The following is a 19,047-nucleotide window of genomic DNA, read 5'->3' as shown; positions in this document are numbered from 1 at the left end:
TTAAATTATAACTCACTAATAGTTGGTCACATGTCGCGCCAACACTGCCATCTAAGGCCGCCTGTGAACACCGAGTCTGGGCCGGACACACCAGCAGTCTACAGCATGTTAGTCTACCATACAGACCCTGAAACAAATATATCCAATACAGCCCATGCAAGTCTATATTATTTGGCAAGTCTAGATTACTGCAGTATCTGAAAATGATATGTCCCTCCTCTTCAAACCTCACTTTGAAGTCGAATAAAATTCAAAATATATCACGCACACAAATTCACTTCACAGTTTGAATTCTGTGGGAAATTCCCTTTTCTGTGAAACCGTCCACTGTCAACTGTTAGGCAAAGCAAAATATCTGAAAATGACCTCAGAAAATAGGGTAAATGGTAAATCACGCCATTGTTTACACATTACAAAATCACCATTCGGGGCGTTATATACACCATGTTTTGAATGCTTTGGTCCTTGCCCTTTTCACCAATACAAAATGTCTAGATGAAATCAAGCGAAATAAATCAGGTGTAGAAACGAACTCAGTGCTTGGAAAACTGCACTTCTTAGTAATGTAAACAAGGCAACATAGAGATTTTACACAGTGTAGCATTTCTCCTACTTCGAGCCATCTATTCGTTTATTTGTTACACACATTCGCCTCAACATTTTCAGACTATGCATGGGAGAGAATTGTAGCAAGTATAAGGGAATTAAAAATAGATACATTGCAATGATTTGGTAAATTCAACTGAAATTGTCAAAGTTTCCGTCCTGCGTGACTCAATGAATGACGCAAAATCACGCACAGCCACATCCGTATTTATGTGAATTTCTGGCTATTTCTCTTGACTTGAATGAAAAACATACAAACAAATAACGTGTACAGTACACGGATTCCCAGAATGTTTCTGATTACTTACATGTCTCAAAGAATCAGCTACTTGGTCTGCAGTCCACACACACACACACGCACACACACGCACGCACACACACACACGCACACACACACACATACGTCCATATATTCTCTAGTGGAAATTGTATGCATATTTCTGTTTACTGAATCTTCATGTAACCCAAGGTTGCTGCAACATTAGTCCCGTGAACATTTATCATTTGGAAAATCTATGGTACACTGAAAACCCCCCATAAAGTTTAGTGGTTCAATAGATTTATAGTAAACCAAAATTATTTTTAGGCTTTAATCCTTATGAGATCCCCCCATAAATATTGAAGTCTGTTGTGAAGAACAAAATGTCCCTTTTTCTGTAAAGGGTCAATATTTTTTCACTTTGCTTCTATTCTCTGTTCAATTTCTGTCCACACTCGCCATCACAAGTCACGTTATGTCATATGTATAATGTCTCTACATATTGCAGAAGCGTAGCTTTTCTATCAGACTATAAAGGTCAAATTTGTGGTAACATAAATCCATTCTTCCTAGAAACGTATTGTAATTATTGCATATAAGTGCAAATCCGGCAAAGAGAGTCTGTCTGACAGGGGCCTTTTGATTAAAAATAATTCTTTAAAGTTTACTTATTTTCAGGCCAAATTGAGATTTGACTTGATGCGACTGTTAGCTGAGTCACTGCCAAGTTTTCTAACATGCAGGGACAAAGGTAATGCCGTCATGTTTGTAGCTCTGACGTCAGCATCTTCAGGCCGTCTGTGAAAGAAAAATTTAGATCAAGATTTGCTGTGGGCGATTTCAACCGGACTGGTTTCCTTCTATGTGTGGCACAACGAGTTCTTGGTACCAGTTTAAATAAGCTCCTCACATCGATGTATTGTTCTCTACACATTCAATATGGTATCCATACAGCGGGTAGCATGCAAAGTAATGGAGTTTTTTTCTGAAACAGAAGGAAAACTAGTTCCACGCTATTGTTGCGGCCGAAACTTATAGACGGGGCCAAGCTTTCGCCTGTGTCCAGCGGCCAGCGCAGAAGTGCCATCCAACACGACCTTGAACTTTCTTGAACCAAAACATGGCGGCCAGGAAGTGATTTTTAGAAATGATCTTGATGATGTTTGCTGTTTTATAAGCAAAATGTGAAATGTCATCGGATACCTTATCAGCCCGTGGATACATAAGGTAGTATCTTTACTATTAATACTTTTTAAAGAAATTTAACATGTATATATTAAGTTGTAGAGACGGATCTAGCAAGAATTGCATTCGACTGCACCAACAGGCACCATGCTTATTGATGTCAATCCTCTCTCCTCTCAGGAAATAATGGAGCTATGTTTGTTGATGTATTATGACCGCTATTTGTGAATGAACTGCATTCTGTAATCTATAGCTGCACCGTAAGTGTATCCACTGTGAATTTGGATTGTTTTGACTTTTTCTCAGAAAAAAACACTCAACAAAGATGAAACTCGGATGATCGGTCTAATATTGCCAGAATAAAGTTTGTTCAAAAGGCGAGCATGCCATTGTTAGCCACTACGCGTGTATTATTTGTTCAGATAATGTGAATATATTGAAGTGGGCATTGACTAGTTTGGAAATAATAGGTTTTGACAGTAACCATGGTAACTTTGCCCAGAAACCATATTGGTTTTTTTGGTTTCTGCTTTGCCTCAGTGACATCTATAATCTTTACAAATCTTCTTTTTAAAATCAACTGGGCACAGCAAGCAGTAAACCTGATATGATATGTAAAAACACATTGTGATCCAGAGCTGTTCCTGCTTGTAGAATGAACACATACTCAAGACATAAAAAAGGGTAAAAAATGCCTTATAATTAAGTACTTCCAAAATCTTTAAGATATATTTTCTCAGAAACCACACACCAAGAAATGTTTCTATGATGTGTAATTATGGAATGGGACTTATTTTTGATAGGAAATGTTAAGAAGTACCTTATTTTTTATGAACAAAACACTTTTCCTTTTTTATAGGGCTATGACGTGGACCCCTTGATTTTTATGCTTAATTTGGAACCATGTTTACTTCTCAGAAACTGTGGTGCTGCTTCACATCGGTCTTTAATCACTGTTCTATAAAGTTACTTTGAATATTACATTGTCCTCTCACAACAAGTTTTGTTCGTGGTTCAACACCACACTCAGCAATATTCCAACTCTATGACCATGACCTGTAAATAGTGTGGACCAGACAATCCAGTGATTGATATTGTGAGCGGTTACAATGTATGATCTAACAACCTGATCCACTGTGTTGGATACATTGATCTGACTACAAGTCCACACTGTTGGATACATTGACCTGACTGAACGGTCCACACTGTTGGATACATTGACCTGACTGAACGGTCCACACTGTTGGATACAATGACCTGACTGAACAGTCCACACTGTTGGATACAATGACCTGACTGAACGGTCCACACTGTTGAGGACAATGACATAACTGACCAGTCCTCACTGTTGAATACAATGACCTGACTGACATTGTAAAATGTTAGTGGATGTTGAATGATGCAGTCACAGAGTTGTGTTCCATGCCTTGGCCATCTTTTCATTGTCGCAATCCCTCCAAATCAGCTTTGTTTGACTCTTGTTTCAGGTCTTGCTTGCTGCCCGCAGTTTGACCCAACAGCCACACAGATGTAGAGATGCAGTCACAGTCAGGCGTCGACAGCCTAGTGCCATCAAACCTGGGTTTGGTGACCATTGAGAAGTCTTCAGCACTCATCCTAGTGACAGTCCTGGATATCTGGGGTGGAGGGGCACTTTCTGACTCTTCAGATTGAAAGGTGAGACCATTGTTCCAGGCAGTGTGGCCCTTGCTGAACTGTGACTTGATTCTCTTGCCACTGACTTTCATCATGATTGTTTTATTAGAAACTCTCAAGACATACACATTTCTCGTGCAAGCAGTCCAAATTGCAGTTTAGCTGTCTACACCAGGGGTCTGGAAACAGTCATATGTGAGGGACATGTCCTGTGAATCTCAAATGTCCAGTTAAAATATTGCTTACTGGACATTTAAATTTTTCTGTCAGAACATTTTTAAAAAATTGTTCGGACATTCTTCAGTTTTGACTGGACATGATCTACAATTAGGACTGAGTGGTTTCTGTCTGCAATTGTAACACAATAAAGATTATCTACACTAACAAGCTTTGTTTGTTTTGATTGCTGTAAATACATCATACCTACATGATAGTCCTAGCGATCAATCACTAATAGCCAATAAACTGAGATCAGTCGAGCAGATCTGCCAAACCCTCAAAGTCTGGACGATCATTTTGTAAGTCATCACTTGGTTGACATACAATGAGGATTTGTAGATGATGTTCTGCCAGGTAAAAGGAATTTTATTGTTTTCAGTAGCTAGTCGTATATCATCTTCCTGAGGCAAGGGAGTTAACTGACTATAAAAGTCCAGTTTTCACCCTTGCCGAACTAGGCTGTATTGTTCTGCCAGGTAAAAGGAATTTTATTGTTTTCAGTAGCTAGTCGTATATCATCTTCCTGAGGCAAGGGAGTTAACTGACTATAAAAGTCCAGTTTTCACCCTTGCCGAACTAGGCTGTATTGTTCTGCCAGGTAAAAGGAATTTTATTATATTCAGTAGCTAGTCGTATATTGAATTTTTATCGTCCGCCATATTGTTTTCTGTGACGATTGATAATTTTTTATCGTCAATAATTAAGTACAGATGAAAAAAGATATTGAAATAGCTATTGATATCAACGATATTTTAGTATTTGTGGTTATATATGTGGGGGTGGCCTAGTTTCAAATGTCAGATTGGAATTTTCAATTTTCTGAACCCCTGGTCTACACAGTGTGACACTTTGTGGGGTATTGGCTGAGTGTCAGCTGAGAGGTGGTCACACCTGGTGATTTGCTGCACATGATTGGCTGTACACAGCCACCTGGGCAACTAATCAGTTTAATGAGTAAAGATAGGGATTTCTTGGGAATTATGTTTAAAAGGTTCAATTTTCATTTTTGTTGAAAAATGTGGTAAAAACATTTGATAAAAACATGCATGTATGTATTTAAAAATAGGCAAAGAAAATACAGAATTGGTTGACTGGACTAACATTGGTGTTTGCTGGATGGTGGATCTTGGCTGATAATTCTGAGGTTTAAGTGGCAAGTGGCAGGTTGGTCAGCCTGCAACAGGAGAACAGTCTACGACTGATATTAATTATGGTGGGCTGTCATGTCACTGTAGATGACAAAGAAGGAAAGTGATTGTGGTCTGAGGCCTTATGGTCTGAGTGGCCATATAGAGTATGTATTCATGTTAAATTGCAGCATGGTATCTCAGTGAGTTAACACCATAAAACTGGCATGACTAACACACACTCACACACACCTCACCTCACCTCACCTCACCTCACCTCACCTTATGAATGAAGTGTATAAATAGACTCTGTTCTGAGTGAGTGAGTATGGATTTACGCCGCTTTTAGCAATTTTACAGAAATATCACAGAGGAGGACACCAGAAACGGGCTTCACACATTGTACCCATGTCAGGAAACGACCTCGGGTCTTTGGCGGGGAGAGCCAACGCTTTAACCACTAGGCTACCTAACTGGCCCTAGAGCAGATACATCATAGCATGGGTAGATTTAGATTACAGGGTGTCTTAAGAGTGGTTTGTTCTGTTTCTGGTTAAAGTCATTCTATAGACATGGGTCAAGTGGTTCAATAGACTGTTTTTAGCTCACCAGGTCCAAAGGACCAAGATGAGCTTATGCCTTTCCTTGGCATCCGTCGTCCGTTTGTCGTACTTCGTCTGTCCGTCGTTCGTTCGCCGCTCATCCGCCATCCTTCATCTGTACGTCAGCAGTCTTTTTCAAATGACTACTTCTGAACCACTGATTTGAAATTAACGAAATTTGACTGGACGCATCCCTAGATGGTAGGGATTCAAAATTGTACAAATGGTGGGCTGACCCCCTCCAAGGGACTGAGGGGCTGGGTTGAAAAGGGTAATTTGGCAATATATATAACAACTTTTTCTCTACAACTAAGAGATAGACATCAACCATATTTGGTTGGAAGCATTCTCAGGTGATGGGAATTCACAGTTGTACAAATAGAGGGTCTGACCCCCCTAGGGCCTGAGGGGCAGGGCCAAAAAGAGTTTATAACTTGGACACAGTTAAGATCCCCACCGTATAACCATATGTACAGTTGCTGAGTATAATGACAGGAATGCACATATGTGACCAGGACTGGCCCTTCTGTTCATCTGTCCGGCAGTCCCAAAGGAGTTAGAACCTTGACCATAACATGCAAACTGATATTATCTCCACCCTATTATTAACAGATACATTGTATACATTTGTTTGTTATGAAGAGAATGATACATTTATGCCAATCAAATTCGCCCTGGGGTCCAGCCTTGCCTCTGGAAACCCGGAAACGGATTTTTATGCTACATTTGTTTCTAGAGAAGTACACATTCATGCTGTCAGATTTGCCATCCACCCCTTTTAAATACTGACAGAGTCAAAATTACAAAATATTTGCAGCATTTGCAGCAGACTTTATGATGATGCAGGCGGTGCCTGAGAACCAAGACTGTTATTGTTTTGGCCTTCGTACAATATTCCCCAGAAAATATCTGCATTCTTAGCGGCCATGATGAGCCTGGGTATGGGCAGATGAATGTCATGTCTGTTTGACATGTAATTGTCATGCACCAGTGTCACTTCATTTTTGACCCATGAAGATCCGGGTAGAGAGTAAGTCTTCAGCAACCCATGCAGGCCGTAAGAGGCCACCAGCTTGTCGTGAGAGGCGTCTAACGGATCGGGTGGTCAGGCTCACTGACTTGGTTGATGAATGTTTTGGTATCACAATTGCGTAAATGGATGCTCATGATGTCAATCACTGGATAGTCTTGTGCAGACTCGACTATTTACAGACCGCCGTCATATATCAAACAACACTTCAGTTTCACACAGTCTGCCCCCTTGCCATGCCTGCACGCGGCATGTAAAAATATCCGGCATTGTCCACAGTGGCTGACAGTGTCAATATCAGTCTTCAGTTCTAAAATCCCTTGATCATTGATAACCTGTGTAACACAATTAATTTGAAAAAATCGTGAAACTGTCCAAATTACAAATGTGTTTGTCTTTTGATATTGTGTGTGTAAACGATATGAATAGTAACATTTTGATTTATATCAGTGTTATAACTACCGGTAACCCGTCTGGTCAGGCTCAGTGACTTGGTTGATTGCATGTCCTGGAATCTCAATCTGTATCGATGCTCATGGTGTCGACCACTGGATTGTGTGATCCACACTTGATTATTCACAGACGCCGTCATAATTATAGCTGGAGTAGTGGAATAGTGTGGCAACAATACCTCTACCATGTATACAAACCTGAAATAGCTATAAAAAGATAAATTTCGGTATATGTCTACAAGAACACACACCATCAAATGTATTAAATATTTACTTTTCTTTATAGACAAATTTGTGATTCTTATGTCACTAAAAATAGATTGTGTTATCTTTGTGTCTAAATCTAGTCATCAAGCATGGTGTAAGTTTGTGCAGTCAGGACTTGCTGTATTGTATCCTGACACCCTGAGGGGATTTGGGTTACAACTGATCCCATCAACAAGGGTAGATTAACTCAGTGGCCAGGTTGATAGCCTGTCGTACCACACAGCATGGGTCGTGCTGTATTATATCCTGACACCCTGAGGGATTCGGGTTACAACTGATCCCATCAACAAGAGTAGATCAACTCAGTGGCCAGGTCGATAGCCTGTCCTACCACATAGCGTCGGTCATGCTGTATTATATCCTGACACCCTGAGGGATTCGGGTTACAACTGATCCCATCAACAAGGGTAGATCAGCTCAGCGGCTGGGTCGATAGCCTGTCGTACCACATAGCGTCGGTCATGCTGTATTATATCCTGACACCCTGAGGGATTCGGGTTACAACTGATCCCATCAACAAGAGTAGATCAACTCAGTGGCCAGGTCGATAGCCTGTCCTACCACACAGCCTCGGTCGTTACTCGTAATATCAATCACTAGATTGTCTGGTCCAGATGTGATTATTTACAGACTATTGTAATAATACTTCGTGTGGCTTGTCGTATACGAACACAGCGTCGGTCGTTACTCGTAATATCAATCACTAGATTGTCTGGTCCAGATGTGATTATTTACAGACTATTGGAATATTGCCTAGTGTGGCTTGTCATATTCCCACACAGCGTGGATTTTTACTCGTAATATCAGTCACTAGATTATCTGGTCCAGATGTGATTATTTCCAGACTATTGGCATAATGCCTAGTGTAGCCTGTCTTACCCACACAGCGTGGGTCGTTGTTCATAATATCAATCAATGGATTGTGTGGTCCAGATGTGATTATTTCCAGACTATTGGCATAATGCTTAGTGTAGCCTGTCTTACCCACACAGCGTGGGTCGTTGTTCATAATATCAATCACTGGATTGTGTGGTCCAGATGCGATGTTTGACAGACTATTGGAATATTACTTAGTGTGGCTCGTTGTAAACCCACCGAGCGTGGGTCGTTACTCGTAATATCATTCACTAGATTGTGTGGTCCAGATGTGATTATTTACAGACAATTGGAGTATTGTTGAGTGTGGCTAGAATTTTTTGTATTTTGGTCAAATGGGGACAAATTTTTTCAAAAACTCCTGAAGTATTCGTCAAAACTGAGTTACATCATAGCATGGATAGATTTAGATTACAGGGTGTCTTCAGGGTGTTTTGTGTTGTTTCTGGTTAAAGTCCTCTTGAGATGGGTCAAGGGGTCAAGTAGACTATGCATACTGACCAGATACATCATAGCATGGGTAGATTTAGATTACAGGGTGTCTTCGGGGTGTCTTCAGGGTGTTTCTGGTTAAAGTCCTCCTCTTGAGATGGGTCAAGGGGTCAAATAGACTGTGTGTACTGACCAGATACATCATAGCATGGGTAGATTTAGATTACAGGGTGGCTTTAGGGTGTCTTCAGGGTGGTTGTGTTGTTTCTGGTTAAGTTTCACCTCTTGAGGTGGGTCAAGGGGTCAAGTAGACTATGCATACTGACCAGATACATCATAGCATGGGTAGATTTAGATTACAGGGTGTCTTCAGGGTGTCTTCAGGGTGGTTGTGTTGTTTCTGGTTAAAGTCCTCCTCTTGAGATGGGTCAAGGGGTCAAGTAGACTATGCATACTGACCAGATACATCATAGCATGGGTAGATTTAGATTACAGGGTGTCTTCGGGGTGTCTTCAGGGTGTTTCTGGTTAAAGTCCTCCTCTTGAGATGGGTCAAGTGGTCAAATAGACTATGCATACTGACCAGATACCTCTTAACATGGGTAGCTTTAGATTACAGGGTGGCTTCGGGGTGTCTTCAGGGTGTTTCTGGTTAAAGTCCTCCTCTTGAGATGGGTCAAGGGGTCAAGTAGACTATGCATACTGACCAGATACATCATAGCATGGGTAGATTTAGATTACAGGGTGTCTTCAGGGTGGTTGTGTTGTTTCTGGTTAAGTTTCACCTCTTGAGGTGGGTCAAGGGGTCAAGTAGACTATGCATACTGACCAGATACATCATAGCATGGGTAGATTTAGATCACAGGGTGTCTTCAGGGTGTCTTCGGGGTGTTTTGTGTTGTTTCTTGTTAAAGTCCTCCTCTTGAGATGGGTCAGGTGGTCAAATAGACTATGTATGCTGACCAGATACCATATAGCATGGGTAGATTTAGATTACAGGGTGTCTTCAGGGTGTTTTGTGTTGTTTCTGGTTAAAGTCCTCCTCTTGAGATGGGTCAGGTGGTCAAATAGACTATGTATGCTGACCAGATACCATATAGCATGGGTAGATTTAGATTATAGGGTGTCTTCAGGGTGTCTTCGGGGTGTTTTGTGTTGTTTCTTGTTAAAGTCCTCCTCTTGAGATGGGTCAGGTGGTCAAATAGACTATGTATGCTGACCAGATACCATATAGCATGGGTAGATTTAGATTACAGGGTGTCTTAAGGGTGATTTGTGTTGTTTCTGGTTAAGATCCACCTCTTGAGGTGGGTCAAGGGGTCAAGTTGACAATGTATGCTGACCAGATACATCATAGCATGGGTAGATTTAGATTACAGGGTGTCTAACAGGGTGTTCAATGTAGCTTCAGGTTAACAGCATTTTCTGGACATGACTCAAGTTGTGTAATAGGCTGTGTATAATGACAAGATACCTCTTAGCATGAGTAGATTTAGATTACAGGGTGTCTAACAGGGTGTTCAATGTAGCTTTAGGTTAACAGCATTGTCTGGACATGAGTCAAGTGGTGTAATAGGCTGTGTACAGTGACAGGTAATGGTGGTTTGTGAATGAGCTCTATGAATCAGGTAATGAAAGTTATATTCCCTGGCTGATTGTTGTAATCTACTTGATTTGTGCTCATACCATCGTGAGCCTGAGGTCCTAGCTTGAAAATACATTCAATGGCCTGTGAACCATTGAAACTTGGTTTGTTTCATCCTTTGGGCAGGACATGGGATAACAGTTAAATGACAACATAAGTTAGCCCAGATGACAATTCCACACAGATGACAATCCACACAGATGACAATCCACACAGATGACAATCCACACAGATGACAATCCACTCAGATGACAATCCACACAGATGACAATCCACACAGATGACAATCCACACTGATGACAATCCACACTGATGACAATCCACTCAGATGACAATCCACTCAGATGACAATCCACACAGATGTCAATCCACACAGATGACAATCCACTCAGATGACAATCCACACAGATGACAATCCACTCTGATGACAATCCACACAGATGACAATCCACACAGATGACAATCCACACAGATGACAATCCACTCTGATGACAATCCACACAGAGGACAATCCACACAGATGACAATCCACACAGATGACAATCCACTCAGATGACAATCCACACAGATGAGAATCCACTCTGATGACAATCCACACAGATGACAATCCACTCAGATGACAATCCACACAGATGACAATCCACACAGATGACAATCCACACAGATGACAATCCACTCAGATGACAATCCACACAGATGACAATCCACTCAGATGACAATCCACACAGATGACAATCCACTCTGATGACAATCCACACAGATGACAATCCACACAGAGGACAATCCATACAGATGACAATCCACACAGAGGACAATCCACACAGATGACAATGCACACAGATGACAATCCACTCTGATGACAATCCACTCAGATGACAATCCACTCAGATGACAATCCACTCTGATGACAATCCACACAGATGACAATCCACACAGATGACAATCCACTCTGATGACAATCCACACAGATGATGACAATCCACTCAGATGACACTCCACACAGATGACAATCCACACAGATGACAATCCACACAGAGGACAATCCACACAGATGACAATCCACTCTGATGACATTCCACTCTGATGACAATCCACTCTGATGACAATCCACACAGATGATGACAATCCACTCTGATGACAATCCACACAGATGATGACAATCCACTCTGATGACAATCCACTCTGATGACAATCCACTCTGATGACAATCCACACAGATGACAATCCACACAGATGACAATCTACACAGATGACAATCCACTCAGATGACAATCCACTCTGATGACAATCCACACAGATGATGACAATCCACTCTGATGACAATCCACTCTGATGACAATCCACTCTGATGACAATCCACACAGATGACAATCCACACAGATGACAATCTACACAGATGACAATCCACTCAGATGACAATCCACTCTGATGACAATCCACTCTGATGACAATCCACTCAGATGACAATCCACTCTGATGACAATCCACACAGGACAATCCACACAGATGACAATCCACTCTGATGACAATCCACACAGATGAAAATCCACTCTGATGACAATCCACACAGATGACAATCTACACAGATGACAATCCACTCAGATGACAATCCACACAGATGACAATCCACACAGATGACAATCCACTCTGATGACAATCCACTCTGATGACAATCCACACAGATGATGACAATCCACTCTGATGACAATCCACTCTGATGACAATCCACACAGATGACAATCCACTCTGATGACAATCCACACAGATGACAATCTACACAGATGACAATCCACACAGATGACAATCCACTCTGATGACAATCCACTCTGATGACAATCCACTCTGATGACAATCCACTCTGATGACAATCCACACAGAGGACAATCCACACAGATGACAATCCACTCTGATGACAATCCACACAGATGACAATCCACTCTGATGACAGTCCACACAGATGACAATCTACACAGATGACAATCCACTCAGATGACAATCCACACAGAGGACAATCCACACAGAGGACAATCCACTCAGATGACAATCCACACAGATGATGACAATCCACTCTGATGACAATCCGCTCTGATGACAATCCACACAGATGACAATCCACTCTGATGACAATCCACACAGATGACAATCTACACAGATGACAATCCACACAGATGACAATCCACTCTGATGACAATCCACTCTGATGACAATCCACTCTGATGACAATCCACACAGAGGACAATCCACACAGATGACAATCCACTCTGATGACAATCCACACAGATGACAATCCACTCTGATGACAGTCCACACAGATGACAATCTACACAGATGACAATCCACTCAGATGACAATCCACACAGAGGACAATCCACTCAGATGACAATCCACACAGATGACAATCCACACAGATGACAATCCACTCTGATGACAATCCACACAGATGACAATCCACTCTGATGACAATCCACACAGATGACAGATTCTCCCAAGGGTCCTGTACCAGCATGTCTCCTGACATCCACCACTTTCTCCCAGGTTTATGAGTGGCGTTGTTCCAGAGAACTGGTTGATATGTCTATGAGTACCAAGTATGCTACCTCAAAGTCTTCACAGGTTTGCAATGTTTGAGCTGAGGGGTTTGCTCAAATAATTGGAATACATGTATCTGCGACTGCGACAAACAAACAACAGTATCTCATCTGTAGACAAGGGGGAGGTAATTTGCAACATTGGAGGAAGAGTAAGCTCCCTTTGGTCTGTTGTCCTAAGGAGGATATTTGAAATTATTGTCTTGACCCTGACCATTATTTTTTTATTTGTTGGATCACAGATTGTCAAAGTCGGATGTCTTAGTTGGGAACAGCCTGGATCAGCTTTACATTGGAAGCCAGCCCCATTCCCCAGACCTTTTGGTCGACTGTTTATCCCGGAAGAACAAGAGTGTGTCGACGGAGTAGTCTCTTCATCCCCAAGTTTTCAAGTGGATAATGACAAGTTTGGACACTGCCCATCTTGACTTGTTTGCAATGTGTCTCAACCACCAGCTCCCCACCTATGTCAGTCCAGTACCATATCCCCATCCATAACTCTCCACATGGACGCCGTGTCAGTGAGTTGGGCGGGTTGCTCGCTTACAGTTTTCCCCTGGGCCTCTGGTGGACCGAGTCCTGAGAAATGTGGACAAGACGGATTGTGTTTCCAAAGCTCTTTGTTCCCAGACTGTTTCTACTTCTCATGACAGCACCTCTCCGGCTCCACTAGGTCGCAATCTACTTCGTCAGCCTCGATCAGACATGGAAGCCTCCACAATCTACACATACACACTTGGAAACTGGCATGGCGAAAGTGTAGGCTTCCGTTTTCTCCAAGTGGCACGGTTTGGGAGACTTTCCTCCTCCGCCATCTGATGGCTCAAGTTCGGACAATGGCTTCGAGGAAGTGGTTGGGAACACATTGCAGTAACTATTATCCCATGGTAGCAGATGTTTTGCTACATCCATCGCCAGGAGAATAACTTCAGACATGATACGATTGAGGGATACCCATCAGTTTTCGCATCAGTCTTCAAACATGACGGGCTCTCAATCGGTACCTATCCAGTCCAAAATGGCTTCATGATGTAATTTCAAATGGACAATATTAAAACAACGCGCACATTTTCCAAGTGGAATCTGGCTAAGGTCCTGTGTACTTATATGGAGGCACCCTGTGAGCCTATGCACAAAGCGACTCTTCTGCAGGCGTCGAAGAAGACTCCCTAGTTTGCTTGCCATGGCAACAACGACTAGAGTGTAATCAATCAATCAATCAATCAATCAATCAATCAAACAATCAAACAATCAATCAATCAATCAATCAATGTGGTGGTTTCATGACTACACCTGGTTGCAACATAGCTCAGTAAGAAATACCACTACTTGTCAGCTTTGCATAAATCATTTGAAATCTAATTTGATAACAAAGGTACATTCTAATTTTTATTACACGTACCTTGAGGAGATATGCTAACGGCAGTGATCACAAACTATGGACGCTCATTATTTATGACATCGGACTTGCTGCCATACCTAATGTCTGAGAAAGATGCCATGTGAAATGAAGCTTTTTTGTGTCTCTGGACATGGGTCAAGTGGTCAAATAGACTCTCTTCTGTGATCAGACACATCATAGCATGGGTAGATATAGATTACAGGTTAACTTAAGGGTGGTTTGTACTGTTTTTGGTCAAAGTCATTCTCTGGACATGGATCAAGTGGTCAAATAGACTGTTATTTAGTGATGTGAGGTGAAAGGGGGGTTAACATCACGTTCAAAATTATTGCTCTGATATGGCAATGTGCATGGATGTGTGTGAGTGGCTACTTGTACTAGTCTGAACTTATGCCAATCAATTGTGGTATCCCACTGAGATACCATTTCGCGCTTTAACATGAACACGGAACTCAAACACAGTACACTCACTCCAAGAGGACCAGTCCTTGTTTTAGCCCCTTATTGCCTAGCGCCAGGCAGGGTAACAACAAGTACCATTCTTTAATAGCCTTGGTATGACACGGCTACATATCAAACCCTGCTCTAGCCACTAGACCACGGAGGCGGTTCTGTTGTTTAGTGACCAGATACATCATAGCATGAGTAGATTTAGATTACAGGGTGTGTTAACTCTTTCTACACTGTAGGCCAGTTGACCAGCCAAGATGACACCATAGGCCAGTCTACCAGTCAGCATGTATACAAGTAAACAACAAATAATTAGTCATCCAATACTCACGATAACAAGTCATCTGACTACCAGAAACAAGATTTTATGTATAATGGGATGTTTATCTAGAAGGTGTCTTTAGATCGCTGATTTTTCTGAAAGTAAACTTTGTGTTACCATTTGACTTTGAACATGTATGTGTAATGGCTGCGAGTCATAATTCAGATAGCGATGAGATGTCAGACAATGATTTTATTGGTGGTGGTTTTGATATGCTTGAACTCAATCCAAAGGGCGAATGCGAATTTCGCAAACCTTTGGCGACTCTGATGGCGATGACAATGGTTTTGAATGCTTCACGGAATATTTTCCTGTGGATTTTTCTATATGGAACAAAGACTACATATGTGGGCGTTACCACAAGGAATTTGTGCATGAACATGTTCCCATTATGATATATTTACCTGAAGATAGGCGCAATGCTATTGATTGAGACAGGTCCCATTATGATATATTTACCTGAAGATAGGTGAAATACTATTGATTGAGACAGGTCCCATTAGGATATATTTACAAGATCAGTGACATCGTTGGAACAGGAGTGACCAGGTGGGTGGTTTCTGAAAAGATACACAAGGTTGGCTGACAATTCATTTAAGTGGGCCAAATCATCAATCAGTTGCTGGAAGCGCAATGTCCTTCTCTGTGTGAATCCCTCCAAGTCCTGCTTCCTCAACTACCACACCAACGTGCCGTCTTGGCGCTGATGTCTGCGATTAACTTCCTTCCAGTCTGGTCCCGTAGCGTAGAACAGTGTAGCATCCAAGTATTACATTTAGTTAGTATTTGGCTCAGTTGTGAATGTGATACATGTTCTGTCCATGAAAATTTGCCATATTATATACCATTGTTTATATATAAATGTGACCCGTGAAGATCTGGAGTGGTATAGGCCTTCAGCAACCCATGCTTGCCGTAAGAAGGTGACTATGCTCATCATACCTCTAGAGGAAATATCTGTGGGATTCCCAGTGGGAAATCTGGTTTGGACCCCAGTGGGAAACTTTGGTGGGATCCCACCAAGGATGAATGGTCTTGGTCCGAATCACATCCCACAGGTAGTCCAAACCTTATTTGATCTCAACTTGACATGCTAACACCAATAGTCAATTTGAGGCGACTATGCTTGTTGTAAGAGGCGACTATGCTTGTTGTAAGAGGCGACCAACAGGATCAGGTGGTCAGGCTCGCTGACTTGGTTGATGCATGTCATTGATCCCAATTGCCTGGATCAATGCTCATGATATAAATCATTGGATTGTCTGGTCCAGACTCGATTATTTACAGACCGCCGTCATAAAGCTGGAATATTGCTGAATGCAGCGTTTAACAAGAAACAAACAAAATATATATGTTTGTGTGTTGGTTGATGAGTGTCATTGTATTCCAACTGTGCTGATCGATTCTCTTGATGTCAGTCACTGGATTGTCTGGCTCAGACTCAATTTTTTACAGATCACTGTCATATGGCTTGAATATTGCTGAGTGCGGCATTAAACAAACTAACAAACAATCCAAACAGTCTCCCTTTCTATCAGGGGTGGCATGTTTTTATTCATATAGTTCTACTCAACCAGATCTCAAACACAAAATTGTAGAACCAAACAAGTCATCAAGGTGTTATATTTTATATTAATGTTCATGTCAGGTGAAGAATAATTAAAGGGAGATAATCCACACATTCAACACCTGTCAATCCACTTCCCACAGTCACCTGAGCCATCTTGTGTTTGAAAACATATATATTCACATTGTCTGTGTATGCTATTCGATAGTAAACTGATATATTTCAGTAACCAAGGTTAACGAGATGATATTTTGGGGTGTTGCTGCTGCAAAATATGAACTTTTATTATTCAAGGTTCAAATATAACATTCATATAACTCAAAAGCAATCATATTTCAACTATTTAACAAGACAAACTGTAAAAATCCTTTGTTATATTTTCAGGTGAAGAATACGGCCTCAGACCACAGTTATCCCTCCTAAGTTTTACAGGAACCGGAAGGAAAATAGGAGAATATAGTGCCCTGTTTAAATAGGAGAATATAGTGCCCTGTTTAGATGGGAGAATATAGTGCCCTGTTCAAATGGGAGAATATAGTGCCCTGTTCAAATGGGCTGTTCAGCCTGTGCCAATTTTTTGGAGTGACTTGTGATAGCTTAAATGAAAGATTAGACATTGTTGTATGTTGACAATTTTTTGTTAGCCACAATCTGTGAATGTATTGATTCCAGCTTCCCAGGACTTGACCCCAAGTTGAAGGCCGCTCTGTGTGTTTCGACTGGAACACTCCGGTGAGCATTGTTGACAGTGGTTACTGCGAAAGGTAGCTGGTAAATGTCGACCGAAACTTTGCGTTTTAAGTGACAAGTGGCAGGTTGGTCAGCATGCAACAGTAGAATGGCCTACAACCGATAATAATTATGGAGGGCTGTCATGTCATTGTAGATAGCAAAGAAGGAAATTAATTGTGGTCTGAGGCCTGATATGGTGAAGCTAGTGCACGTGTTTGATTCGCTATATCTCTATTACAGTATTTTATAAGAAATGGACTTGAGACTTGGCATATATACTAACAGTAAGTGTTCAAATCTGTGTACATGTGTTTCCAGGTTGAAATATTTTTTATATATTTTTAAATGAATTTGTTTACTTTTTTGAACGTGCGGTTTTATGCATGTTGTTGAAATGAGTGAGTGCAAGCATCATGATAAGTCATATGAGTTCCAATATGGTAGAATTGTGTATCACTACACCTGTTGTGCCTCGTTTGAGCTTGGACAATATTAATATGGCCAACATTGAAACCTTTTATAAGAAATACAGAGATGTGTTTGCTTGTCATTCAGCCCAAAGTGACCAAAACGGCAGGTGTCAAAATGCCCAGTGTCAAATCTTGTCAAAGCCCAGTGGCTATGGGGTTTTGAGGCACCATTGCCCCATATTCAACAACCTACTCCAGGCACTACTTAAGCTATATAACCTAATCTATCAAAACGGACAGGTACCAACTCCCTGGAAACAGGCACTAGTCATCCCAATCCCTAAACCCGATAAACCAACTAACCAGGCAAATTCTTATAGACCAATATCCCTAACCTCAAACCTATGTAAAGTAATGGAATCTATGGCCAAAAATAGACTACAACACTACTTAACTCAAAATAACATCATAAACACAGATCAAAGCGGTTTCACTCCTGGCCGCTCAACCTTAGATAATCTCACCCGACTAGAACAGGACATCAAGACAGGACAACTCAACAAACAATACACAACAGGCATCTTTCTGGATTTCTCCAAAGCATTCGACATGGTTTGGCACAACGGGCTAATACAAAAACTTTAAAAAATAGGACTAAAAGGACAAATAATAAACTACATTCAGGACTTTCTAAACAAACGTAAAATAACAGTGGGGATAGACCATACTCTATCGGACCAGTGTCCCCTAGAAAATGGCACTCCCCAGGGCAGTATCCTCAGCCCCACACTCTTTAATATAATGATAAACGATCTCTTCGAGGGCCTATCCCCTAAAGTAAACACATCCAAATTCGCGGATGATGGAGCCATCTGGATCCGCACAAAAAGTATTAATATGGCCCAAAATTTACTCCAAAAATCTCTTAATAAAATACAACAATGGGCTGACAAATGGGGCTTCTCCCTTAACTCAGAAAAAACAACAGGAATAGTATTCAAACATAAAAACATGAAACCCGCCTCCCCAATCCTCCAGCTAAACAACCAAACAATCAAATTTCAAAAACAAACCAAATTCTTAGGACTTATTTTCGATCAACATCTCACCTGGGATGCTCACATCCAAAACCTAACAACTAAATGCAGTAAAGACCTAAACACCCTAAGATGCCTCACTGGCTCAAACTGGGGAGCCTCCAAAGATACCCTCCTCTCACT

The 19,047-nt window shown here is 41.4% G+C and overlaps 1 long non-coding RNA gene across 3 annotated transcripts in view; it reads left to right on the top strand.

Annotated features, from left to right (window-relative positions):
* The first annotated feature begins 1,780 nt into the window (after positions 1–1,780).
* Positions 1,781–19,047, top strand: part of LOC124122743 — a 37,031-nt gene continuing 19,764 nt past the window's right edge. Inside the window, exons 1-2 of one of the 3 annotated variants that reach the window (XR_007220367.1) lie at positions 1,781–2,092; positions 3,538–3,727. This is a non-coding gene — a long non-coding RNA (uncharacterized LOC124122743). The remainder of the gene's footprint in view (positions 2,093–3,537; positions 3,728–19,047) is intronic. The other 2 variants (XR_007220366.1, XR_007220368.1) reach the window with 2 other exon arrangements.

Source organism: Haliotis rufescens, unplaced genomic scaffold, assembly GCF_023055435.1.
Source record: "Haliotis rufescens isolate VD_foot unplaced genomic scaffold, xgHalRufe1.0.p SCAF_13, whole genome shotgun sequence".
NCBI classification, from domain to species: Eukaryota; Metazoa; Mollusca; class Gastropoda; order Lepetellida; family Haliotidae; genus Haliotis; species Haliotis rufescens.
The sequence above is the reverse complement of the archived record's forward strand: the minus strand, read 5'-3'. Positions and strand labels throughout refer to the sequence as shown.